Consider the following 27,706-nt stretch of genomic DNA (forward strand, 5'->3'; position numbering starts at 1 on the left):
AGCTCTACGGCTCCACCTAGTCTCCACTATAGAATGAAATGTTATTGATCGTTACACCAGAGAGTGGTGAATTTGTGGAATTCTCTACCACAGAAGGCCGTTGAGGCCAATTCTTGAATTATAGTCAAGAAGGAGTTACATATATTTCATAAGGCTAAGGAGATCAAGGGATATGGGGAGAATGCAGGACAGGGTACTGAATTTGGATGACCAATCATGATCTCATTAAATGTCGGAAAGGCTCGAGTGGTCGAATGGCCTACTCCTGATCCTATCTTCTATATTTATATGTTTCCCTGGTAATAACCTGATTGACATCCTCTGTACCCTTTCTAACGCCTTCAAATCTGTTCTGAAGTGTGGTGCCCAGAAATGACTACAATAATCCGGCGGATGCCGAACCAGTGTTTCATTGAGTTTAGAATGATCTCTTTACATTTATATTCTGTTCCTCTCCCTATAATCCCAAGTAACACATAGGTGTTGTTAACCATTTGATCAGCTTGCTCTGCACATTTTAGTATTTGTTTATCTGCACACCGAGGTCTCTCTGCTCATCTACACTGTTAAAAATCGTGCCATTTATAGTAGACCATCTTTCATATTACTGCCCCCAAAAGTGCTTCAGCTCACAGTTCTCCACATTGATTTCCACCTGCACAGGGGACCCGAAATTCTGTGCAATTATGAAGCTTCCCTACACCGGAGTCTAGGTCGTTTCTAAAAGTTGAAAAGAGTAATGAGATAAAATCAACCCTTGGGAAACACCACTGCAAACCAGCTCAAATCTGAAAACACGTCCATCCGCCCACCCTCGGCTTCCTTTACAGATCCAATTCCGTAGCCATACCGCTCATTGACCCTTAATTCCACGGGCTTCCATGTTCTTAACAAACCTATAAGTTACACAAGTAAAGTTCACTATAGGAAATGGAATGTGTATATTGGAACTTGAATGGCAATTGTATATTGGAATGAGAATATTCACAGGCTATATCTCACATATCAGTAGTGGTCAATGGGTTGTGTATAATTGAACATATCCTTAACTAAGGGAGGATATACTTGCCATTGAGGGAGTGCAACGAAGTTTCACCAGACTCATTCCTGGGATGCGGAGATTGTCCAATAGGACAGACTGAGTAGACTAGGCCTATATTCTCTAGAATTTGGAAGAATGGGATGTGATCTCATTGAAACATATAACATTCTTACAGGGATTGACAGGGTAGATGCAGGGAGGATGTTTCCCGTGGCTGGGGAGTCTAGAACCAGGGGTCACAGTCTCAGAATAAGGGATCGGCCATGTAGGACTGAGATGGAGGGAAATTTCTCCACTCAGAGGGTGGTGAATGTTTGGAATTGTCTACACCAGAGGGCTGTGGCCTCTCAGTCGTTGAGTATATTCAAGACATAGATCGATAGACATTTCAAAATGGGGATAGTGCAGGAGAGTGGAGAAATTTTCGACGTACAGCCATGATCATATTGAATGGCGGAGCAGGATCGATGGGCCAAAGGGTCGACTCCTGCTCCTATTTCTTATGTTCTTATGAAACATAAATGAGCACTGAACTGAGAAAATATTCACATCACACAAATAAATGTTGAGCAAGGGCATTAGTGAATAGATTAATTGAAACGGTTACCTGCAAATAGAGAAGTTGGACGGGCCCAGCAAAGGATCTATTGGAGTTAGCCAACAGTAAAGTGTGGAATTGGGGGAGGGTAGCTTTAAACAGCGGAGTGAAGGAGAGTTCATTACATAGGGGAGTTGGAGGAAGGCGCCAGTAAGTGTGTTATTGGGGGAGTGCACCAGTAAATATGCCAAATGTGGAATGCACCAGGATGTTGGAATTGGGGAAGGCACCAGTAAATGGGACATTTGAGAATGGCATCAATATATGGGGAAATTTGATAGGCTACCAGTGAATGGCGAAATAGGAGGAATGAAGCAGTAAACATGGAAGAGCACCAGTAAATGTGGAAATTGGAGAAAGCACCAGTAAAGGAAGAATTGGGGAGACCACCAATATATTGTGGAATTGGCAGTAAGCACCAGTAAATGGGGGATTGGAGAGGGCAACATCAAAGAGGTATTGGGAAAGGCACCAATAAATGGGGGATTGGGGAACGGCACCAGTAAATGGGGGATTGGGGAAGGGCACCAGTAAATGGGGGATTGGTGAAGCAACATTAAATGGGGGATTGGTTAAGGCACCAGTAAATGGGGGATTGGAGAGGGCAACATCAAAGAGGTATTGGGGAAGGCACCAATAAATGGCGGATTGGGGAATGGCACCGGTAATTAGGGGATTGGGGAAGGGGCACCAGTAAATGGGTGATTGTGGAAGCCACCAGTAAATGGGCGATTGGGGAAGCAACATTAAATGGGGGATTAGGGAAGGCAGCAGTGAATGAGGGATTCTGGATGGCAGCAGAAAATGGGGGATTGGGGAAGGCAGCAGTGAATGAGGGATTGTGGATGGCAGCAGTAAATGGGGGATTGGGGAAAGGCACCAGTAAATGGGAGATTGGGGAAGCGTACCTGTAAATGGGGCATTAGGGGAGGGGCACCTGTAACTGGGGGACTGGAGGAGGCAGCATTATGTGTGGGATTGGGGAAGCATCAATAAATGGGGGATTGTGGAAGGCACCAGCAAAACAGGGGATTGGGGAAGGGCACAAATTAATGGGGATTGGGGAAGGGCATCTGAAAATGTGGGATTGGGGAAGGGCACCTGTAAATGCGGGATTGGGTAAGGCACCTTGCAAATAGGGGATTGGGGAAGGTCATCATTAAATGGGGGATTGGGGAAGGTCACCATTAAATGGGGGATGGGGAAGGTAACCAGTAAATGGGGGATTGGGGAAGGGCACCAGTAAAAGTGGATTGGGGAAGGGCAACTGTAAATGGGGGATTGGGGAAGGGCACCAGTAAATGGGGGATTGGGGAAGGGCACCAGTAAATGGGGGATTGGGGAATGGCACCAGTAAATGGCGGATTGGAAAAGGGCACACGTAAATGGGAGATTGGGGAGGGGCACCTGTAAATGCAGGATTGGGGAATGCACCCGTAAGTGGCGGAATGGGGAAGGCACCCGTAAATGGGGGATTGGGGAAAGACAGCAGTAAATGGGGGATTTGGGAAGACACCAATAAATGGGGCATTGGTGAAAGCACCAGTAAGTTGGGAATAACGGAAAACGCTGGGAAAACTCAGCAGGCCAGACAACATCCGTGGAGAGAAACAGAGTCAATGTTTCAGGCCGAAACCCTTCTTCAGAACTGAGGAAAAAAAGGCAGGAATTGAAAAAGTTTAAAAGGCAGTTTGGGGGCTGGGAAATGGGGGAGGGGATAGAAGAAGAGACATTAAGAGATATTCAAGGTGAGACGAGATGGTGATAGGACAGGTAAAGAAACAAACAATGGACTTGGATGAAGTGTGAACTGCGCTGGCAGAGTGAAAGACAGCTGCCATGTGGGAGACAGAGAAAAAAGGAAAAGAAAAAAGGAAATGGCACAAATCAAAATTGTGGATAAAAAATATAAAAATATAATATGGGCCAAGATTATGATCTGAAATTGTTGAACTCGATATTGAGTCTGGAAGGCTGTAAAGTGCCTAATCGAGCTGTTCCTCGAGCTTATCTGGAACAATGAAAGAGGCCGTGGACGGTGAGGTCTGAGTGGGAATGGAACAGTGAATTGAAATGACAGACGACCGGAAGCTCGTGGTCACCCATACGTTCTGAAAGGAGCTGTTCTGCAAAGTGGTCACTCAATCTGCGTTTGGTCTCCCCAATGTAGAGGAGACCACATCGTGAGCAGCGAATACAGTGTACTAGATTGCAAGAAGTACAAGTAAATGGCTGTTTCATTGGAAGGGGTGTTTGTGGCCCTGGACAGTGGGAAGGGGGGAGGTATAAGGGCAGGAGTTGCACCTCCTGCGCTTGCATGGGAAGGTGCCGGGGGAAGGGGAAGGGGTGCTGGGGCTGTAAGAGGAGTGGACTAGGGTTTCTCGTTGGGAACGGTCCCTACGGAATGTGGAAAGGGGAGGTGAGAGGGAAAAGCATTTGGTGGTGGGATCACGTTGGAGGTGGCAGAAATGACGGAGGCTGATCCGTCGAATGTGCTGGCTGGTGGCGTGAAATGTGAGGACAAGGGGAACCCCATCATGGTTCCTCGAGGAAGGGGCAAGGGTGTGGGCAGAATTGCAGGAGATAGAATGGACACGGTCAAGGGCCATGTCAACCACAGTAGAGGGGAATCCTCAGTTGATGAAAAAGGAAGAGATGACAGAAGCACTGCTATGGGAGTTGGCATCATTAGAGCATGCGCGGCAGAGACAGAGAAACTGAGAGAGTGGAATAGAGCCGTTACAGGAGGCGGGTGGGAGGAAGTGTAGTCCAGGTAACTGTGGGAGTCAGTGGGCTTGTAGTGAATGTTTGTCAACAACCTAATCCCAGAGATGGAGATGGAGAAGTCGAGGAAGGGAAGGGATGAGTCGGAGATGGACCATGTGAAGGTGAGGGAAGGGTGGAAATTGAATAAAAAGTGAATTAAATTATTTAGTTCAGGGTGAGAGCAGGAAAAGGCACCGATACAGTCGTCAACGTGCCAGAAAAAGAGGTGAGGGAGGGGACCTGAGTAGGACTGGAACAAAGAGTGTACCACATTTCCCACGAAAAGGCAGGCATAGCTAGTACCCATGCGGGTTCCCATAGTAACACCTTTGATTTGGAGGAAATGAGTGGAGTCAAAGGAAAAGTTGTTCAATGCGAGAACAAGATCAGCCAGTTGGATGAGGGTGGTCATGGATGGGGACTGATTGGGTCTCTGTTCAAGGAAGAAGAAAGCGCCCTCAGGCCATCTTGGTTGGTTAAGGATGTGTAGAGTGATTGTATGTCCATATTGAAAAGGAGGCAGTTGGGGCCAGGAAATTGGAAACTGGTAAAGTGGCGGAGGGCGGCGGAAGAGACACGGATGTAGGTGGGAAGAGACTGGACAAGGGGAGAAAAAGTAGAGTCCAGATAGGAAGAAATACGTGGCAAGTGAAAGCTGAAACAATGGGTCTACCAGGGCAGTCCTGTTTGTGGATCTTGTGAAGGAGGTAGAAGCGGGCAGTGCGGGGTTGGGGAACTATGAGCTTGACGGCCACTTTGCAATAAAGTTCAACATTCGATGTACTTTCCTAATTATTGCAGTACTTGCATGCTAACTTTTAGGTTTTCATGTACAAGAAACCCCAGATCCCTCTGTACCGCAGCATTTTGTAGCCTCTCTCCACTGAAATAATAATTGGCTTTTTATTTTTCCTACAATGTGGCTAACCTCAGTTTTCCACATTATACCACATCTACCAAATGTTTCCCCACTCACTTAACCTATCTATATCCCTTTGGAGATCTTTGTGTCCTCTTCATGTCCTCTTCCACCTTTCTTTATTTCATCAGCTAATTTGGCTACATTACGCTCGTTAATCCAAGTCATTAATATAGATTGTAATTGTCTGAGGCCCCAGAACTGATCCATGTGGCATCCCATTAGGTACAGTTTGCTAACCTGAAAATGACCCTTTTATTCCAACTCTCTGTTTCCTTTTAGTTAGCCAATCCGCTATCCCAGCGAATATATTACCCCCAACCCCATGAACTCTTGCCTTCTGCAGTAACCTTTAATGTGGCAATTTATCAAATGCTTTCTGGAAATCCAAATGCAATACATCTACTTTCCCCTTCACCCACCCTGCTCGTTACATCCTCAAAGTACTCTAGCACATCTGTCAAACATGATTTCCAATTCGTTAACAATGCTGACTCTGAATGACTGTATCATGATTTTCTAAATTTCCCACTATTACTTCCTTAATAATGGACTCCAGCATTAGTAGCAGAATTCAGAAACACATAGACAACCTGTTGAAATTGGCAGAAAGATGGCTGATAAATTTTAGATCAGAAATGTGAAGTGATACACTTTGAGAGGAGAAATGAGGAGGTACAATATAAACTAAATGGTATAATTTTAAATGGAGTTCATTTACATAGAGACCTAACAGTTTATGTGCACAAATCGTGGAAGGTTTGCAGGACAAATTGATAAGACAGTTAAAAAAGCATGCAAGACCTATGGCTTTATAAATAGAGGCATAGGGTACAAAAACAAGGAAGTTATGCTAAACCTTTATAAATGACTGGTTAGGCCTGAGCTGCAGTATTTTGTCCAATTCTTGGCATCACACTTTATGAAGGACGTAAAAGTCTTGGAGAAGAAGCAAAGGAGATTTACCAGAATGTAACCAGAGATGAGACGTTCAGTTATAAGGAGAGTCTGGAGAAGCTGAGCTTTTTCCCCTTCGAGCAGAGAAGATAATTGGGAAATTTAATAGATTTGCTCAAGGATTTGGATGGAGTAAATAATGAGAAACTGTTTCCAGAGACGGAAGGATTGGTAACCAGAATATACAGATTGAAGATAATTGGCTGCAGAAAAACAAGACTGGGAATTAAACATTGTGGGGTAAAACCTATTTAGAAAAGATAGGGAGGGAAAAAGGGGAGCTGGAGTAGCTTTTCTTATTCGGGATAACATAACGGCAGTTGAAAAAAGTGACACAGATATCAGCAAACCAAGCACTAGGAAGTATTTCTAGATGGATAGAACTGAAAATTAGGAATGTTATGCTGAACCTGTATCAAACCTTGGTTACACCACATTTGGAGGAATGCGTGCAGTTCTGGTCGGCATATTATAAAATGGCTACAGAGGCACTGGAGAGGGTGCAGAGAATATTGACAAGACTGATACCAGCAATGCGAGGGTGTACATATCAGGAAAGAATGAAGAGGCTGGCTCTCTTTTCTCTTGATAAAATAGGCTGAGCGGTGACCTAATAGATGTCTTTTAAATTATGAAAGGTTTTGTTAGAGTAGGTACAGAGAGAATGTTTCCACGTAAGGAAGAGCATAACTAGAGGCCACCAAGAAATCCAATAGGGAATTCAGAAGAAACATCTTTACCCAAAGACTGGTGAGAATGTGGAACTCACTACCACAGGGAGTGGTTGAAGCGAATAGTATCTTTGCATTTAAGGGGAGTTTGGACAAGTATTTGAGGGTTATGCTGATAGATTTCGATGAGAAAAGACGCCAGCATGGACTGGTTGGGCCGAATGGCCTGTTTCTGAGCTGTATATTCTATATAATCCTATGGAATCATAGAATCACAGCAACTTACAGCAGAAGGAGTCCATTCAGTCAGTCCTGTCCACACTGGCTCTCTGAAAGAGCAGTGGTGCTTTGACCCACAACCCCACCTATTGCCCGTAACCCGGGAATTACTCCTCCTCAAGAACCTGTGCAACTGCCTTTAAAATTATTGAAGGAATCAGCTTCTGTCTCCTTTCAAGTGGAGCGTCACAAAGCCCAACAACTCTGAGTGAAAACAATACTCCTCATCTCCCCTCGATATCATTTCCCAATCATTTTAAATCTATGACCTCTGGGTATGAATCCACTCGCCATAGGGAATAGGTTGTCTCTCTGAAAGCCTCCCATCTTCCTGAAAACCTTGATTAGGTCACCTCTTCACATTCTCTGTTCCAAGGAGCAGTCCTAACTCCTCCAACATCTCTTCAAAGCTGAAGCTCATCTTCCAAGATTCACCAGGCGGATACCTGGGATGGCAGGAATGGCGTATGTAGAGCGATTGTGTCGATTAGGCTTGTCTTCGCTAGAGTTTAGAAGAATGAGAGGGGATCTCATTGAAACTTATAAAATTCTAACAGGACTAGACAGACTAGGTGCATGAAGGATGTTCCCGATGGCGGGGGAGTCGAGAACCAGGGGTCGCAGTCTAAGGTTAAGGGGTAAGCCATTTAGGACTGAGATGAGGAGGAATTTCTTCACCCAGAGAGTGGTGAACCTGTGGAATTCTCTACCACAGAAGGCCCTTGAGGCAATTCATGAACTATAGTCAAGAAGGAGTTAGATATATTTCATAAGGCTAAGGAGATCAAGGGATATGGGGAGAATGCAGGGACAGGGTACTGAACTTAGATGACCAGTCATGATCTCATTAAATGGCGGAAAAGGCTCGAGTGGTCGAATGGCCTACTCCTGATCCTATCTTCTATGTTTATATGTTTCCCTGGTAACAACCTGATTGACATCCTCTGTACCCTTTCTAACGCCTTTAAATCTATTCTGAAGTGTGGTGCCCAGAAATGACCATAATAATCCGGCGGATGCTGAACCAGTGATTCATTGAGTTTAGAATGATCTCTTTACTTTTCTGTTCCTCTCCCTATAATCCCAATTAACCCATAGGTGTTGTTAACCATTTGATCGGCTTGCTCTGCCACATTTTAGTATTTGTTTATCTGCAAACCGAGGTCTCTCTGCTCATCTACACTGTTAAAAATTGAGCCATTTATAGTAGACCATCTTTTCATATTACTGCCCCCAAAGTGCATCAGCTCACACTGCTCCACATTGATTTCCATCTGCACAGGGGACCCGAAATTCTGGGCCAATTATGAAGTTTCCTTACACCCGAGTCTAGGTCGTTTCTAAAAGTTGAAAAGAGTAAAGGAGATAAAATCAACCCTTGGGAAACACCACTGCAAACCAGCTCAAATCTGAAAACACGTACATCCGCCCACCCTCGGCTTTCTGTTACAGATCCAATTCCGTAGCCATACCACCCATTGACCCTTAATTCCACGGGCTTCCATGTTCTTAACAAACCTATAAGTTACACAAGTAAAGTTCACTATAGGGAAATGGAATGTGTATATTGGAACTTGAATGGCCATTGTATATTGGAATGAGAATATTCATAGGATATATCTCATATATGAGTATTGGTCAATGGGATGTGTATAATTGAACATATCCTTACCTAAGGACGGAAAAACTTGCCATAGAGGGAGTGCAACGAAGGTTCACCAGACTGGTTCCTGGGATGCGGGGATTGTCCAATGAGGACAGACTGAGTAGACTAGGCCTATATTCTCTAGAATTTGGAAGAATGGGATGTGATCTCATTGAAACATATAACATTCTTACAGGGATTGAGAGGGTAGATGCAGGGAGGATGTTTCCCCTGGCTGGGGAGTCTAGAACCAAGGGTCACAGTCTTAGAATAAGGGATCGGCCATGTAGGACTGAGATGGAGAGAAATTTCTCCACTCAGAGGGTGGTGAATCTTTGGAATTGTCTACACCAGAGGGCTGTGGCCACTCAGTCGTTGAGTATATTCAAGACATAGATCGATAGACATTTCAAAATGGGGATAGTGCAGGAAAGTGGAGAAATGTTCGAAGTACAGCCATGATCATATTGAATGGCGGAGCAGGATCGATGGGCCAAAGGATCGACTCCAGCTCCTATTTATTATGTTCTTATGAAACATAAATGAGCAATGAACTGAGAATATATTCAAATCCCACAAATAAATGTTGAGGACGGGCATTAGTGAATAGAGTAATTGAGACGGTTACCTGTAAATAGAGTAATTGGACAGGCCCAGCAAAGGATCTATTGGAGTTAGCCAACAGTAAAGTGTGGAATTGGGGGGAGGGTAGTTTTAAACAGTGGCGTTAAGGAGAGTTCATTACATAGGGGATTTGGAGGAAGGCGCCAGTAAGTGTGTTAGTGGGGGGTGCACCAGTAAATATGCCAAATGTGGAATGCACCAGGATGTTGGAATTGTGAAAGGCATCAGCAAATGGGACATTTGAGAACGGCATCAATATATGGGGAATTTTGTTAGGCTACCAGTGAATGGCGAAGTCGGAGGAATGAAGCAGTAAACATGGAAGAGCACCAGTAAATGTGGAAATTGGAGAAAGCACCAGTACAAGGAGGAATTGTGGAGACCACCAATATATTGCGGAATTGGCAGTAAGCACCAGTAAATGAGGGATTGGAGAGGGCAACATCAAACAGGTATTGGGAAAGGCATCAGTAAATGGGGGATTGGGGAACGGCACCAGAAAATGTGGGGTTCGGGAAGTGCACCATTAAGTGGGGGATTGGGGAAGAGCACCTGTAAATGGGGGATTGGTGAAGCACCATTAAATGGCGGGTTGGGGAATGGCACCGGTAAATGGGGGATTAGGGAAGGGCACCAGTAAATGGGGGGTTGGTGAAGCACCATTAAATGGGGATTGAGGGAGGCACCAGTAAATGGGGGATTGAGGAAGGCACCAGTAAATGGGGGATTGGGGAAGGCACCAGTAAATGGCGGGTTGGGGAATGGCACCGGTAAATGGGGGATTAGGGAAGGGCACCAGTAAATGGGGGGTTGGTGAAGCACCATTAAATGGGGATTGAGGGAGGCACCAGTAAATGGCGGATTGGGGAAGGTGATCTGTAAATGTGGGGTTGGGTGGGCACCAGTTAATCGGGGATTGTGGAATGCATCTATACTTGGAGGATTGGTTGGGCACCAGTAAAAGGGGGATTGGGGAATAGCACTAGTAAAGGTGGGTATGGTGGGCAACAGTAAATGTGGGATTGGGTGTGAACCAGTAAAAGGGGTTTTGGGAAGGGCCCCTGTAAATGGGGGTTTGGGGAAGGGACCCTGTAAATGGGGGATTGGGGAAGGGCACCAGTAATAGGGGATTGGGGAAGGGAACCTGTAAATGGGAGATTGGGGAAGGCACCAGTAAATGGGGGATTGGGGAAGGGCACCAGTAAAAGGGGATTGGGGAAAGGCACCTCCTGCAAATGGGGGATTGGGGAAGGCACCACTAAATGGGGGTTTGGGGAAGGCACTAGTAAATGGGGGATTGGAGAAGGCAAATGTAAATGGGGACTGGGGAAGTCACTTGTAAATGGGGGATTGGGGAAGGGCACCAGTAAATGAGGAACTGGGTGGGCACCAGTAAATGGGGGATTGGGTAATGCATTTGCAAATGGGGAATTGGGGAAGGGCACCAGTAACTGTGGGATTGGGGAAGGGCACCAGTAAATGGGGGATTGGGGAAGGCACCAGTAACTGTGGGATTGGGGAAGGGCACCTGTAAATGGGGGATTGGGGAAGGGCACCTGTAAATGGGGTATTGGAGAAGGGCACCAGTAAATGGGGGATTGGAGAAGGGCAACTGTAAAAGGGGGATTGCGGAAGGAACCAGTAAATGTGGGATTGAGGAAGCCACCAGTAAATGGGGGATTGGGGAAGCTCCATTAAATGGGGGATTCGGGAAGGCCCTCTAAATGGGGGATTGTGGAAAGCCCATGTAAATGGGTGATTGGGGAAGGGCGCCAGTAAATGGGGGATTGGGAGTGGGCACCAGTAAATGGAGGATTTGGGAAGGGCACCCGTAAATGGGGGATTGGAGCAAGGCCCCAGTAGATGGGGGATTTGGGAAGGGCACCAGTAAATGGGGGCTTGGGGTAAGGCACCAGTAAATGGGGGATTTGGGAAGGGCACCATTAAATGGGTGATTTGGGAAAGGGCACCAGTAAATGGGGGACTGGGGAATGCATCACCAAATGGGGGATTGGGAAGTGCATCTGTAAATGGGGGATTGGGGAAGGGCACCAGTAAATGGGGGATTGGGGAAGCCAGCAGTAAATGAGGGATTGGGGAAAGGCACCAGTAAATGGGGGATTGGGGAAGGGCACCTGTAAATTGGGCATTAGGGGAGGGGCACCTGTAACTGGGGGACTGGAGGAGGCAGCAGTAAGTGTGGAATAGGGGAAGCATCAATAAATGGGGGATTGTGGAAGGCACCAGCAAAATGGGGGAGTGGGGAAGGGTACAGGTTAATGGGGATTGGGGAAGGGCATCTGAAAATGTGGGATTGGGGAAGGGCACCTGTATATGCGGGATTGGGGAAGGCACCTGTAAATGGGGGATTAGGGAAGGTCACCATTAAATGGGGGATGGGGTAGGTCACCAGTAAATGGGGGATGGGGAAGAGTACCAGTAAAAGGGGGATTGGGGAAGGGCACCTGTAACTGGGCGATTGGGGAGGGGCACCTGTAAATGTGGGATTGGGGAATGCACTCGTAAATGGGGAATGGTGAATGCACCCGTAAATGGGGGATTGGGGAAATACAGCAGTAAATGGCGGATTTGGGAAGACACCAGTAAATGGGGGATTGGTGATAGCACCAGTAAATTGGGAATAACAGAAAACGCTGGAAAACTCAGCAGGCCATGTAAAGTCCGCGCTTCAATAATACACGGACTTCGGGAGAACAGTTTAACAGGTACTTTACTGAACAAGAGGCAGCTTGAAACTGAAACTACAGAAGCCTGCTAGGGCCTTTTATACAGGGGTGGTCACTGCCTGTACTGCAGTCTAAGACCAGTTATTCCCTTAAAGGTACATACACAACAATTCCTCCCCTTTTAGATAAACAGTACATAACATTCATTTAACAACTAAATAATAACTGATTGCAATTTTCTCAGTAATATATACATCAACTGAAATAGTCATTTATAAGTTCAGTCTTTGAGGAAGCTTCCTGATCCGGACTGGATAGTGCCTTTCTCGAGTATCCTGTTCTGGCGGTGGAGTCAATTCTGGCTCATTGTCATTGGTTGGTTCGTCAGCTTTCAATACCCCTGCTTCTGATGTAGACGCAATCTGTACTTCGGGCTCATTACCAGGTGCACATGCTTGTGGTACAGGTTTGGCTTGTTCCTGTGACTCTAGAATCTGGTCAGCTTGGCGTCTCACGATGCTCTCTCCAACGTCCACTGTGTACATTAGTGGTCCCTGCTGTGTGCATATCGTGCCTGGCTGCCATTTTTCTGTTCGGTAGTCACGGGCCAAGACTGGTTGCCCTATCTTGAAGCTCCTGGTTGGCTTCTCATTTATGTGCTGGAACTGCTTATCCTCAACATCTCGTCTTATGTTTGGTTTGAGCAAATCCAAGCGACATCTTAGTCTCCGGTTGAAAAACAGTACGGCTGGAGTTTGGTTGGTTACTGCATCTGTTGCATTCCGGTAAGCAAACAGGAAGTTATCCACCTTGTGTTGCAGTGGTATGTCGTCATTATACATTGCCTTTATGGCCTTTTTAAGGGTCTGAACAAATCTCTCAGCCAATCCATTTGTGGCTGGATGATATGGGGCAGATGTGTAATGTTTCACCCCATTATTCTTCAGGAACTTCCGGAAATCCTCAGACACCAACTGTGGGCCATTGTCGGAACAGATCTGTTCTGGCAACCCATTCCTGGCGAAGATGGTCCTTAAGACTGCAATAGTTTTCTCCGTGGTGGTGGAGGACATTTTAATGACATCTGGCCATTTCGAATGGGCGTCCACAGCGATTAGAAACATTGAGTCCATAAATGGAACAGCGAAATCAATGTGTACCCGTTGCCATGGAGATGAAGGCAACTCCCATGGATGTAACGGGGCCTGTGGTGGAGCGTTTTGGACCTTCTGGCATCCTGTGCATCTCTTCGTGATATCCTCGATTTCTTTACCGATTCCCGGCCACCACACAAACGCCCTGGCTAGGCTCTTCATTTTTACCCCTCCCAGATGACCCTCGTGAAGCTCATTGAGTACTCTATCTCTCAACTTGGGTGGAATTACCACTCGGGATCCACACGTCAAGGTTCCTCGGCACGCTGACAGCTGTTCCCTCCTTGGCGAGAATGCTGGCAACAGTGAGTCGCCATATGCTGGCCATCCCTTCACCGTCAAATCATAGACCCGTGAGAGTGTCGGGTCATTTTGGGTTTCCTTCTCAAGACTTGTGTTTGTAACAGGCAAACATTCGACTATGGTCGCATGGAATATTTCCACAGGGTCCACTGCAGGTGCTTCTTCCACCATAGGCAACGGTAGGCGCGACAGCCCATCAGCGTTTCCATATTGTTTCGTACCTTTGTACTCTATGTCATACTGATGTGCCCCTAGAAAAAGTGACCATTTTTGCAGCCGTTGCACCGTCATCACCGGAACGCCCTTCTTTGGGTTAAAAGTTGAGACCAGGGGTAGATGATCAGTCAGTAGGGTGAATTTCTGCCCGTGCAGATAGTGATTGAACTTCTTCACCCCCCACACCAGGCTGAGGGCCTCCCTGTCAATCTGGGCGTAGTTACGCTCGGCTGAGGTTAGTGAGCGTGATGCAAAGGCTATTGGCCTCTCTGAACCATCACGGAATTTGTGTGACAGCACCGCTCCAATGCTGTAAGGTGACACATCACATGCCAACCGAATCGGTAGTGTTGGGTTGTAGTGGGCCAATACTTCTTTTGAAGTGATTTGGCATTTACATTCCTGAAAGGCACGCTTACACTCATCACTCCATTTCCATGTTACACCAGTTTGAAGGAGGGCGTTCAGTGGGTGCAGAATTGTAGATTAATTCGGCAAGAACTTATGGTAGTTGTTCACCAACCCGAGGAACGTCCTCAGTTGCGACACATTTTTTGGTGCTGGAGCCTTGACTACAGCCTCAATCTTGTCCAGCGACTTATGCAACCCTTCCTCATCAATCATGTGGCCACAATATGAGATTTGTCTCCTGAAGAACTCGCATTTGGGATGGTTGGCTCGTAGCCCATATTCCTGCAATCTCGTGAGCACCTGTTCCAGGTTGGCAAGGTGTTAATTGTCATTTTCGCCCGTAACCAGGATGTCGTCCAAATAACACTGGGTCCCCGGGATCCCTTGCAGGACTTGTTACATTGCCCTCTGCCACATAGCCAGGGCAAATGCTACCCCAAATACCATTCGATTGTACTGGTAAAGGCCTTTGTGAGTGTTTATCGTGAGGTATTTCCTAAATGCTTCTTCCAGCTCCATTTGTAGATACGCTTGAGCCAGATCAATCTTTGTAAAACGTTTCCCTCCAGATAGTGAGGCGAAAATATCTTCTATCCGCGGAAGCAGATACTGTACTGTGTGCAGGATTGGGTTCACAGTCACCTTGAAGTCGCCACAGATGCGAACCTTCCTTGGCTCCCCAGGCGTGCTGCTCAATGCTTTCTTCATTACAGGAATGATGGGTGTGGTCCACTCGCTCCAGTCCACCTTAGACAGCACCCCCGAATGCTCCAGACTCTCCAGTTCAGCTTCCACAGCTGGGCGTATCACGTATGGCACCGGTCTGGCCTTGACAAATTTTGGGGTTGCGTTATCCTCAATCTTTATGGTTGCCTTTACTCCTTTTAGAGGCCCCATGCCTTGTTGGAACACCTCTTCCGCGTCAGATAGAATTTGTGACAGACGTCCAGGTGCGACGTCATCATTTTTTTTGTCAGTCACAGTTAGTGCCAGAATGGAATGCCAATCCAATTGTAGTTTTCGGATCCATTCACGTCCCAATAATGGTGGTCTTCCATCTCGTAGTATATACATGTATAGTTTCTGTGTTTCCTTTCCGTTATATTCAACTGGCACCCTTATTTTTCCTCTGGGGTAGACCTTTTGCCCCGTGTATGTCTTCAATACAATGGACGTGTCCTTTAAGGGTATGTGTGAGAATAGCCGCTCATTGTCTCGTCGATTCATGACAGTTAGGGCTGATCCTGTGTCCAATTCCATCTTCACTGGGGACCCTGCTATACTGAGGGTGACCCAAATGTTACGGTGATCTTCTTTTGCGATCACGTTGTGTAACTTTAAGCAACTTAGTCGCCTGCTCCCGGAGTCCTTATCACTCTCCTGATCTTCTGAACTACTATCTGTCAGTTTCTTTACTTTCCTGTACTGTTCCTTAGTAGTTCTTGTCGTGCTGGTCTGCTTTCCCGACCTGCAGACTCTTGCTATATGTCCCATTTTCCCGCATTGCCTGCATAATTTGTCTTTAAACGAGCAGTTCTTCTGCTCATGGTTTGTTCTGCCGCAGCAATAGCACTTTTCGGCTCCATACGCCATTTCGTTAGCCCTGTATTCTTGTGGTTTCTGTTGTATCTCCACAGCTCCCCGTGCTGCTGCTTCATAGGATACTGCCACGCTGAAAGCCTGTTCTAGCGTCAGGTCCTTTTTTGAAACTAGTCGTTTCTGGGTTCCTTCACTCTGGAGCCCACAGACAAACTTATCCCGTAAGCTGTCTGCCAGTCCTGCTCCGAACTGGCAGTGCTTCGATAACTTGCATAGTTTTGTAAGATAGACAGCATTGCTCTCATCTTTGTGCTGGTTTCTTTTATGGAACTTGAATCTTTCTGCTATCAGCAGTGGTGTAGGGCTTAGGTGTTCCTGTAAGATATGAGCAATCTCCTCAAAACTTTTCTCCATTGGTTTAGCTGGGGTAATTAAATTCCGCAATAGACCGTATGTACTCGCACCCATCAGATTTAATAATACCGACGACCTCTTTCCATCGGCCACCTCATTTGCCTTGCAGTACACTTCAATTCTTTCCACATACGTGGTCCAGTCTTCTACCTCGTTGTCGAAAGCAGTGATACTGCCACTTTTCGGCATCTTGGGCGATTTAAAATGGCGCCTCCCGCGCTTTTGCTTCTTCCCCAATGGAATAAAATGTTGCCTCCCGCGCTTTTGCTTCTTCCCCTTACTGCCACGCTGCTCCTAGCATTCTACGGGGTAATGGCGGTGACCCACAGCTTCGGCGCATCTCGCTTTCCTTCCCCCGTTTAGTTTCTCTCCGCTGTCCTGTTCTTGAGCAACGACCACGCGCTGTGCGCTCCACCCTCTCTCTCTTGTTTTCTTTTCCCAGCGACGCTGCGCAGCCCGATTTGTAGAGCCGCTCAATCGAGCTTGAGCCCGCTGTAGTCCGGAAGGGTCAGCGCGCTACCTGCTACCAGCACGATTCGCTGGAACCACAGTCTCTCCCGCAATCCTCCAAACACCGATGGATTCTTTGAGCGGTTGCCCTTGGTGGACACCCGTTGCTCAGACTACGACCTTCCAGGACCTTCTTTTCAGGCGAGATCCCCGTGAGATGATGCCACACTGCAGGTGAGTTTGAACTTACTCGTCGCCACTGTAAAGTCCGCACCTCAATAATACACGGACTTCGGGAGAACAGTTTAACAGGTACTTTACTGGACAAGAGGCAGCTTGAAACTGAAACTACAGAAGCCTGCTAGGGCCTGTTATACAGGGGTGGTCACTGCCGGTACTGCAGTCTAAGACCAGTTATTCCCTTAAATGTACATACACAACAGGCCAGACAACATCCGTGGAGTGAAACAGAGTCAATGTTTCAGGCCAAAACCCTTCTTCAGAACAGAGGAAAAAAAGGCAGGAATTGAAAAAGGTTAAAAGGCAGTTTGGGGGCTGGGAAATGGGGGAGGGGATAGAAGAAGAGACATTAAGAGATATTCAAGGTGAGACGAGATGGTGATAGGACAGGTGAAGAAACAAAGAATGGCTCTAGATGAAGTGTGAACTGCGCTGGCAGAGTGAAAGACAGCTGCCTTGTGGGAGAGAGAGAAAAAAGGAAAATAAAAAAGGAAATGGCACAAATCAAAAGTGTGGATAAAAAATATAAAAATATAATATGGGCCGAGGTTGTGGTCTGAAATTGTTGAACTCGATATTGAGTCCGGAAGGCTGTAAAGTGCCTAATCGAAAGATGAGGTGCTGTTCCTCGAGCTTACGCAGAGCTTCCGTGGAACAATGCAAGAGGCCGCGGACGGTGAGATCTGAGTGGGAATGGAACAGGGAATTGAAATGACAGACGACCGGAAGCTCGTGGTCACCCTTACGTTCTGAAGGGAGCTGTTCTGCAAAGTGGTCACTCAATCTGCGTTTGGTCTCCCCAATGTAGAGGAGACCACATCGTGAGCAGCGAATACAGTGTACTAGATCGCTAGAAGTACAAGTAAATGGCTGTTTCACCTGGAAGGGGTGTTTGGGGCCCTGGACAGTGGGAAGGGGGGAGATATAAGTGCAGGTGTTGCATCTCCTGCGCTTGCACGAGAAGGTGCCACGTGAAGGGGAAGGGGTGCTGCTGGTGATAGAGGAGTGGACTAGGGTTTCTCGGAGGGAACGGTCCCTATGGAATGTGGAAAGGGGAGGGGAGGGGAAGATGCATTTGGTGGTGGGATCACGTTGGAGGTGGCGGAAATGACGGAGGATGATCCGTCGAATGTTGAGGCTGCTGGCGTGAAAGGTGAGGACAAGGGGAACCCCATCCTGGTTCCTCGAGGAAGGGGCAGGGGTGTGGGCAGAATTGCAGGAGATAGAATGGACACGGTCAAGGGCCGTGTCAACCACAGTAGAGGGGAAACCCCAGTTGAGGAAAAAGGAAGAAATGACAGAAGCACTGCTATGGGAGGTGGCATCGTTAGAGCATGCGTGGCAGAGATGGAGAAACTGAGAGAGTGGAATAGAGCCGTTACAGGAGGCAGGTGGAAGGAAGTGTATTCCAGGTAGCTGTGGGAGTCAGTGGGCTTGTACTGAATGCTCGTCAACAACCTAATCCCAGAGATGGAGAAGTCGAGGAAGGGAAGGGAACAGTCGGAGATGGACCATGTGAAGGTGAGGGAGTGGTGGAAATTGAAAGAAAAGTGAATTAAATTACTTAGTTCAGGGTGAGAGCAAGAAACAGCACCGATACAGTCGTCAATGTACCAGAAAAAGAGGTGAGGGAGGGGACCTGAGTAGGACTGGAACAAAGAGTGTACCACATTTCCCACGAAAAGGCAGGCATAGCTAGTACCCATGCGGGTTCCCATAGTAACACTTTTGATTTGGAGGAAATGAGTGGAGTCAAAGGAGAAGTTGTTCAATGTGAGAACAAGATCAGCCAGGTGGATGAGGGTGGTCGTGGATGGGGACTGGTTGGGTCTCTGTTCAAGGAAGAAGAAAGCGTCCTCAGGCCATCTTGGTTGGTTAAGGATGTGTAGAGGGATTGTACATCCATATTGAAAAGAGGTGGTTGGGGCCAGGAAACTGGAAACTGGTAAAGTGGCGGAGGGCGTCGGAAGAGACGTGGACGTAGGTGGGAAGAGACTAGACAAGGGGAGAAAAAGTAGAGTCCAGATAGGGAGATATAATTGGCAAGTGAAAGCTGAAACAATGGGTCTACCAGGGCAGTTCTGTTTGTGGATTTTGTGAAGGAGGTAGAAGCGGGCAGTGCAGAGTTGGGGAACTATGAGCTTGGCGGCCACTTTGCAATAAAGATCAACATTCTATGTACTTTCCTAATTGATGTAAGAAAAAGGAGGCTTACCATCAAGTAACTTTAAAGTAAGCTTTAAGTAACTTATAAACACACTATATACAAGAGAGGTCTTTACCATGCCTCTGGTAGAAGCCTCTTACAATACTGAACAGACCAGTATTTATACCAGTCCAACAGGAAGTGACACATGACAGGAAGTGAGGTATGTACACAGTTCATAGTTCATAGTTCACAGTTCACAGTTCACAGGAAGTGATGACATAACTTCCCGGAAGTTATTATTTTTATCGCATTCTTCCCTCCTGCAGGTTTAGGAGGCTGTGGTCTACCTTTTGGTCCGCAGCCGCCGAACAAGGAAGAGTCGCACCCGTTTGGATTCCCGTCGTAGGGGGTCGCTGGTCCGCTTACATGCGGTTGGCCATTGGTCAGAGTCCGTGTGGCCTGGATTGCCCTGTGAAGGGTCGGGGAGATCATGGCTTCGAGTACGAGCCCCAATAGGTTCAAAGTCAGACTGCCTCTGTTCAGAGGGAGGTGCAGAGCTGGTCTGTGGTGGACCAGTACTTTCATGCGTGGTACTGGGAGGGTCGCAACCTTGAGCACGGGGTTCTACCGGAACCAAGCTAGTTGGTGTCCGATCAGGATCCTGGAGAGGGGTACCCGATAGGTCCCAAGAGTTTCCTGGTGAAATGCCATCACCCGATGTCCCACTAGGTCCTGGTGGACAGGGAGCCAGATCCCGTAATGATATGGTAGATTCTCGGCCGTCGGAATATCGTATGTTTGCATAGGTGGGGTTGGCATCGGTTAGTTCGACCTCGTCTACAAGAGGGTCATTTTTAGACGTCCGAACGTATCTTCGGAGTAATACAGGTCCAGGAGTAGTTAGCCATGTCGGGAGTGATGTCCCATGAGATGAGCGACGCTGGAATCCAAAGAACCGCTCATGAGGTGTAGTATTTGTGGCTGTAGAAAGCAGGGACTGTATAGAGTGCAATGCATCCGGAAGCACTGTTTCCCATTGCTGGTCTGGTAGGCCCCGAGATCTTAAAGCGAGACGTACGGAATTCCAGATGATACCGTTATACCTCTCTACCTGCCCATTTCCGATGGGATGGTATGGTGTTGTTTTGCTTGTAGCAATTCCCCGTTCTGAGAGGTAGTCCTTGAGTTCCCTCGACATAAAGGATGGACCCCGATCTGAGTGAATATAAGCCGGCATGCCACAGAGAGAAAATACCTGCTCAAGGCAGCAGATTACTGTGGACGCCAGCATATTGGAGCAGGGGAAGGCAAACGGAAAACGTGAATATTCGTCGATCATGGTGAGCAAATATGTGTTCCGAGTTGAAGAGGGCACTGGGCCCTTAAAGTCGATGCTAAGTCGTTGCATCGGTTGGGTTGCATGTATGAGTATACCATCTGAGGGGCGGAAGATCTGAGGTTTTAATTCCGCACAAAGCCGGCATTCTGAGCATATTTTCTTTACATCTCCAGTGGAAAACGGGAGATTCCGTGATCGTACGAAATGTAGCATGCGCGTAACGCCAGGATGACACAAACCATTGTGGACATCCATGAGAGTGGAGGATGACATAGTGGAGCAGAATGCCCGTGTGAGGGTGTCCGGGGCCACATTCTCCTTGCCAGGCCGATAGAGAATGGTATAACCAAAAGAGGCCAGTTCCATCCTCCAAAGTTGTATTTTATTATTCTTAATTTTGGTTCGCTTTCGATTATCGAGCATGAAAGCGACTGATCGTTGGTCCGTGATCAATGTAAAGTGCTGGCGAGCTAGAAAATGGTTCCACTCCCGTACTGCCTCTATGATGGCTGTGGCTTCTTTCTCAACCGGAGGATAATGTAGCTCGGCACCTTGTAAGGTCCTGGACATAAATGCTACAGGACGACCTTCCTGATTCAGAGTAGCCGAGATCGCCACCTCCGAGGCATCACATTCAACCACGAAAGGGAGATTCTCATCAATGGAGTGAAGAGCGGCTTTCTCCAACTGTTTTTTGAGAAGGTTAAAGGCTGCAACAGCCGCTGTTCCCAGTGGAAATGATCTAGCATGCAGCAAGGGTTGGATTTTGTCCGAAAAATGAGGAATCCATTTAGCGTAGTATGCAAACAGACCGAGAGCCCGACGTAAAGAAGCCGGATTCTTAGGTGACGGGAGCTCTTGGAGCGGGCGAAGTCTTTCTGGGTCTGGCTGAATGATACCATTGCCTACGCAGTAGCCAAGGATGTTGATGGTCGGTTGCGACTCAACAGATTTGGATTCATTCAGGGTCAAATTACGGCGATGGAGGGCGTCCCGAAATTTTTGGAGGTTGGAGTCGTGTTCCTGTTGATCGTGACCTGCAATGGTAATGTTATCAAGATAGGGAAAAGTGTCCCTTAGGTTTTCCTGCTTAACCAGGCCATCCATTGCCCGTTGAAAGACAGCCACTCCATTAGTAACCCTGAATGGGAGGCGACGAAATTGGTACAGCCGACCATTAGCCTCAAAGGCTGTGTACTGCTTATCTGAGACCTTCAAAGGTAACTGATGATAGGCACTTTTTAAATCGTAAGTTGAGAACACTTTGTATTCTGCCAGTTTATTAACCATATCATCAATGCGTGGCAATGGGTAGGCGTCCAAGTCGGTATATTGATTGATGGTTTGCGAATAATCGATGCATAGTCGCTGTTTGTGAGGTTTTAGAGGGTTCTTGACAATGACGACTTGAGCCCGCCAGGGCGACGAATATGGTTCAATGATATCCTCTGCTAGAAGTCGAGAGATTTCAGCCGCAATAAAAGATTGGTCTTCCTGATTAAAGCGCCGTGATTTCGTTATTATCGGTTGGCATTGAGGCGGAATACTGGCAAATAATGAGGGTTCATCAAGTGAAGCTGCTGATAATGCACAAAATGGTAATTTAGACGGTATATTAGAAATAGTAAGTCCGGGTTTGGATCCACCAAACTCAATGGTGAGTTTCTTATGCTGTTTTTGGAAGTCCAGTCCTAAGAGGAGATCACTACATAAGTCCTTGAGCACCGAAAGTCGGGTGGAGGGATACATACGACCATGAAGTGTAATATCAACAACACAAAAGCCGGAGATTCTGGTATTAAGTGATGACAGGGCCATCGCAATTGCCTGGTCCGATGGGAAGACATGTAGTTTCAATTTCGCAACAATCTGTTCCTTAATGAAACTATCAGTACTTCCTGAGTCAATTAAGGCATCTAAGGTATGCCCTTTAATTGAAATTTTTGTGGCTGCATGAGACAGGTTCTGTGGGCAAGCAGCTGTAATTGGTGTCGTTGCACAGAGAGTGGCTGAAACTCTCGGTGTGCTTCTTCGGGAGAGAGCTCGAGAGGAAGCTTGATCGGTCCTAGCTGGAGCATCTTGATAGGCCCTAATTGGGGCAGTTCGGTAGGCCTTAGCTGGATTGGCCCTCGTAGAGGCCCTTGATAGGCAAACTTTAGCAAAGTGTCCTTTTTTCCCGCAATAACTGCAGATTGCATTGCGAGCAGGGCAGGTTTTCCTAGGGTGAAAAGCATCTCCACAAAAGAAGCATTCCTTCCTAGATTGCCAAGAGGCTGCTAAAGTGGGGTCGTCCTCCTCTTCTTCATCAGAATTATCAGAATTAGATTCCCCCATGATAGGGTTCACCTGAGACCGCTTGAATTGTCTGGTTGCAGCTACAGCAGCAGATCGAGATCTGGGCAGCTGATAGAGGTCTGCATTTCTCTTTGCCAAATCCAGTGAACAAGCTAGGTCAAAAGCTTTTTGTAGCTCAAGTGTTTTACTTTCTAGTAGACGCTGGCGTATAAATGGAGAGGCAAGCCCGCAGATGAAAGCATCACGAATCATTTCTTGGCGGTACAGCTCAGCTGAGGCTGCCTGAAAGTTACAATCTACGCTGAGCCAGCGAAGTTCTTGCAGGAATTCGTCAATTGATTCCCCTGGCCCTTGTCGGGCTGTGGCCAGTAGATGTCTAGCATAGACCTCATTTGGGGTCCTGGCATACAGTTTCTTAAGTGCCCGAATCACCTCATCGTAATTATCCCATTCATCAACATATTCGAACACTTTTGGGGTCACATAATTGATAAGTATCTTCAATCTAGCAGGAGCATCCGCTTCACATTCATCCAGAAAATTCTCAAAAGTACGGTACCAATGCTTCCATACCCTGCCAGCTGCTGGTGCATTCGGGTCCAAGTCCAGACGAATAGGTCTAAGGATTTTCTCCATGATGGGTGGTTCCCTGGATCCTTAATTCCGAGTTTGTCCGAAGGTCTAGTATTTGTGAGTGTAAATATTAAGTTACTTAAATTGATGTAAGAAAAAGGAGGCTTACCATCAAGTAACTTTAAAGTAAGCTTTAAGTAACTTATAAACACACTATATACAAGAGAGGTCTTTACCATGCCTCTGGTAGAAGCCTCTTACAATACTGAACAGACCAGTATTTATACCAATCCAACAGGAAGTGACACATGACAGGAAGTGAGGTATGTACACAGTTCATAGTTCATAGTTCACAGTTCACAGTTCACAGGAAGTGATGACATAACTTCCCGGAAGTTATTATTTTTATCACACTAATTATTGCAGTACTTGCATGCTAACTTTTAGGTTTTCATATACAAGAACCCCCAGATCCCTCTGTACCGTAGCATTTTGTAGCCTCTCTCCACTGAAATAATAATTGGCTTTTTATTTTTCCTACCAATGTGGCTAACCTCAATTTTCCAACATTATACCACATCTACCAAATGTTTCCCCACTCACTTAACCTATCTATATCCCTTTGGAGATTTTTCGTGTCCTCTTCATGTCCTCTTCCACCTTTCTTTGCATCATCGGCTAATTTGGCTACATTACGCTCGTTAATCCAAGTCATTAATATAGATTGTAATTGTCTTCAGAATTAGAGGACATGATAAATCAAGAATAGTCAGCATGTCTTTGTCAGGGGGAGATCATGCCTAACCAATTTGATTTAATTTTTCGATGTGGTGACTAGATGTGTGGAACAGGGTACTGCAGTTGATGTAGTCTACATGGACTTCAATAAGGCCTTTGACAAAGTCCCTCATGGAGACTGGTCAAGAATATAAGAGCCCATGGGGTCGAAGGCAATTTGGCATTTTGGATCCAAAATTGGCTTTGTGGCAGGAGGCAGAGTATGATGGTCGAAGGTTGGTGTCAAAAACAGGAAGGCAGTTTATTATCTGAATGGCAATAGATTGGGAGAAGGTGAAGTTTAACGAGACCTGGGCGTCCTTGTGCACCAGTCGCTGAAAGTAAGCATGCAGGTGCAGCAGGCGGTTAAGAAGGCAAATGGTATGTTGGCCTTCGTAGCGAGAGGGTTTGAGTACATGAACAAGGAAGTCTTGCTGCAGTTGTACAAGGCCTTAGTGAGACCACATCTTGAGTATTGTGTGCAGTTCTGGTCACATAATCTGAGGAAGGATGTTCTTGCCATGGAAGGGGTGCAGCGAAGATTCACCAGGCAGTTAACTGGGATGGCAGGAATGACGTATGAGGAGAGATTGGGTCGATTGGGCTTGTAGTCGCTGGTGTTTAGAAGAATGAGTGGGGATCTCATCAAAAGTTATAAAATTCTAACAAGACTAGACAGACTTGATGCTGGAAGGATGTTCCCGATGGTCGGGGAGTCCAGAACCAGGGGCCACAGTCTAAGGATAAGGGGTAAGCCATTTAGGACAGAGATGAGGAGGAATTTCTTCACCCAGAGAGTGGTGAACCTGTAGAATTCTCTGCCAAAGAAGGCAGTAAAGGCTAATTCAGATCAAGGGATATGGAGAGAAGGCAGGAACATGGTACTGAATTAGGATAAATGTAAGAAGTCACACAACACCAGGTTATAGTCCAACATTTTTATTTCAAATCACAAGCTTTCGGAGCACTGCTCCTTCATCAGGTGAAGTGGAGAGATGCATAAAGACACAGCTTATATAGTCAGAGAATAATGCCAGATGATTACAGGTAATCTTTCTAACTGCCATTTATCACACCTCGGCAGAGAGATAATCACAGCAATCAAAGGTGTGAATGGTGTCCAAACAGGTTAGTCAGTAAAACATTACATCAAGGAACAATGAGGTGGGGTCACAAGGGGTCAAATGTTGCAGATGCTGGGGTCTGTATGAAAAACAAAAAACAGACAAAAGAACATTTTTTTTGCTGGAAGGATGTTCCCGGTCCATCGTCAACTTGTCCGACCACACCCTTCAACCAGACGAAATTGAAGTTCGCAGCCGAGTGCTCAATTTATGCCCCACCACCAAAATGGTCCCCATCGGTCTCGCGGCAGACACAGAGGAATTCATCAGGAGAATGAGGCTCCGGGAATTCTTCCACAAATCCCAAGATGTCAGCAGCGAACCTAATGAGACAACCAATGATCCGGAACAGCAGACAGAGGGATCCGCAGTGCAGCAAACGAAGAAGAGTCAAATTGGACCCCTCCGGAGGGTCGCTGCCCTAAGCTTGACATGTATGCTCAAGCTGTCAGGAGATGCATCAACGCCAGATTCATCAGGCGCACTCACAAGACAGTCCAGAATGTCACCCGAGAACAACGCAATGCCATCCACGCTCTCAAGACCAACTGCACCATCGTCATCAAACCAGCAGACAAAGGAGGAGCCATCGTCATACAGAACAGAACGGACTATTGCAAAGAAGCATACCGACAACTGGACAACCAGGAACACTACAGACTGTTATCCACAGATCCGACCAAAGAATACACCCGCCAACTCAACAAACTGATCAAGACCTTCGTTAAAGACCTTCAAAGCATCCTACGTGCTCTCATCCCACGTACTCCCCACGTGGGAGACTTCTACTGCCTCCCAAAGATACACAAAGCCAACACACCCGGACGTCCTATCATATCAGGCAACGGAACCCTGTGTGAGAACCTCTCTGGATACGTCGAGTGCATCCTGAAACCCATCGTACAGGGAACCCACAGCTTCTGTCGTGACACTACAGACTTCATACAGAAACTCAGCACCTACGGACCAGTTGAACCAGGAACACTCCTCGCCACGATGGACATCTCGGCACTCTACACCAGTATCCCCCACGATGACGGCATTGCTGTGACAGCCTCAGTACTCAACACCAACAACAGCCAATCTCCTGACGCCATGCTACAACTCATCCACTTCATCCTTGACCACAATGTCTTCACCTTCGACAACCAGTTCTTTACCCAAACACACGGAACAGCCATGGGGACCAAATTCGCACCCCAATACGCCAACATCTTCATGCACAAGTTTGAGCAAGAATTCTTCGCTGCACATGACCTCCAACCAACGCTATACACCAGATACATCGACGACATTTTCTTCCTTTGGACCCAAGGTGAAGAATCACTGAAAAGACTACACGATAACATCAACAAGTTCCATCCCACCATCAAACTCACCATGGACTACTCCTCAGATTCGGTTTCATTCTTTGACGCACGAATCTCCATCAAAGACGGACACCTCAGCACTTCACTCTACCGCAAGCCCACAGACAACCTCAGGATGCTCCACTTCTCCAGCTTCCACCCTAACAACTTTAAAGAAGCCATCCCCTATGGACAAGCCCTGCGAATACACAGGATCTGCTCAGACGAGGAGGAACGCGATGGACACCTACAGATGCTGAAAGACGCACTCGTAAGAACGGGATATGATGCTCGACTCGTCGATCGGCAGTTCCGATGGGCCACGGCAAAAAATCGCACAGACCTCCTCAGAAGGCAAACACAGGACACAACCAACAGAGTACCCTTCGTCGTCCAGTACTTCCACGGAGTGGAGAAACTGCACCATGTTCTTGGCAGCCTTCAACATGTCATCGATGACGACGAACACCTCGCTAAGGCCATCCCCACGCCGCCACTACTCGCCTTCAAACAGCTGCCTAACCTCAAGCAGACCATCGTTCGCAGCAAATTACCCAGCTTTCAGGAGAACAACGACCACGACACCACACAACCCTGCCACGGCAACCTTTGCAAGACATGCCAGATCATCAACACAGATACCATCATCACACGTGAGGACACCACCCACCAGGTACATGGTACATACTCATGTGACTCGGCCAACGTTGTCTACCTCATACGTTGCAGGAAAGGATGCCCCGGAGCATGGTACATCGGCGAGACCATGCAGACACTGTGACAACGGATGAACGGAGACCACGCAACAATCGCCAGGCAGGAGTGTTCCCTCCCAGTTGGGGAACACTGCAGCAGTCAAGGACATTCTTCGGGTAAGCATTCTCCAAGGCGGCCTTTGAGACACACGACAACGCAAAATCGTAGAGCAGAAACTGATAGCCAAGTTCCGCACTCATGAGGACGGCGTCAACCGGGATCTTGGGATCATGTCATGCTACATGTAAACCCACCTGACATAGGGTCACCCAGACTCGAGTCGTCATTGGCTTGTTCTCTCTACACAGATGCGGCCGGACCTGCTGTGATTTCCAGCAAAAAAGATGTTCTTTTGTCTGTTTTTTGTTTTTCATACAGACCCCAGCATCTGCAACATTTGACCCCTTGTGACCCCACCTCATTGTTCTT

Source organism: Somniosus microcephalus, unplaced genomic scaffold (assembly GCF_052327205.1).
Source record: "Somniosus microcephalus isolate GS21.2 unplaced genomic scaffold, FLI_Smic_1.0 unresolved_chr3, whole genome shotgun sequence".
NCBI classification, from domain to species: domain Eukaryota; kingdom Metazoa; phylum Chordata; class Chondrichthyes; order Squaliformes; family Somniosidae; genus Somniosus; species Somniosus microcephalus.